Source organism: Octopus bimaculoides, chromosome 3 (assembly GCF_001194135.2).
Source record: "Octopus bimaculoides isolate UCB-OBI-ISO-001 chromosome 3, ASM119413v2, whole genome shotgun sequence".
NCBI classification, from domain to species: Eukaryota; Metazoa; Mollusca; class Cephalopoda; order Octopoda; family Octopodidae; genus Octopus; species Octopus bimaculoides.
The window spans coordinates 35,269,105-35,269,976 of NC_068983.1; the positions used below are offsets into that span (position 1 = coordinate 35,269,105).

The following is an 872-nucleotide window of genomic DNA, read 5'->3' on the forward strand; positions in this document are numbered from 1 at the left end:
ATATATATATATATATATATATATATATACAGTGTACATTTAAACACATAAGAAATGGCCATAATCGGACATCTAACCCGCCAGAAGGAATAGTTAAAATCCAAACCACAATTAGGGGTAATTTCGAAAAGGAATGAAAGATAAAACATTTACCATTTATTTCTAAATAATATTTTATTACCCTGAAATTTAATGATAATAGTTTTTTTTTTTTTTTTGAAAGAAGATCGGCATTATTTCTATATACTGCTGATAAAAAACCGCGCTTGCGCGGTGAATTTGAAAAATTATAACATGTAAGCACGAGGCATGTTCTGTATTGCCTCGGGCTTATATGTTAATATTTGGCTTTTCTGCTGATGAGAGCTTCACCTAGCAAATTACTTTATTTGTTGAAGATAGCTTGAAATCATGGTCCAGGAAATAGATGGTAAACGTTTTATTTTTCATTCCCTTTCGAAATTACCCCTAATTGTGGTTTGGATTTTAACTTCTCCTTCTAGCAGGTTAAATGCCCGATTATGGCCATCTCTTATGTGTTTAAATGTACACTGTATATATAATGAATAATATATAGTCTATTGACTAGTTTTTCTACACGCTAGGCCACGGTGGTAAAAAATTTCTAAATAATATTTTACTACCCTGAAATTTATTAATATATATGTATATATATTTGTGTGTATATATATTTGTGTGTATATATATATATATATATATATATATATATATGAATAATCACAAATATTATATTATGAAATGTATACTTTCAACTCAACCAAGGACACATTTTCTTGTTTGTTTTCTTCTCTTTAGGTTGATCCCGGTCTCAAGTAAATTGTTATATCTTTGTTTCACTAGAGTATTCTTTT

At 28.3% G+C, this 872-nt stretch overlaps 1 protein-coding gene across 1 annotated transcript in view; it reads right to left on the minus strand.

The window, feature by feature from the left end:
* The window catches only part of LOC106877509 (uncharacterized), a 224,977-nt gene that overhangs the window by 201,760 nt on the left and 22,345 nt on the right, over positions 1-872 (minus strand). The window lies entirely within an intron of this gene.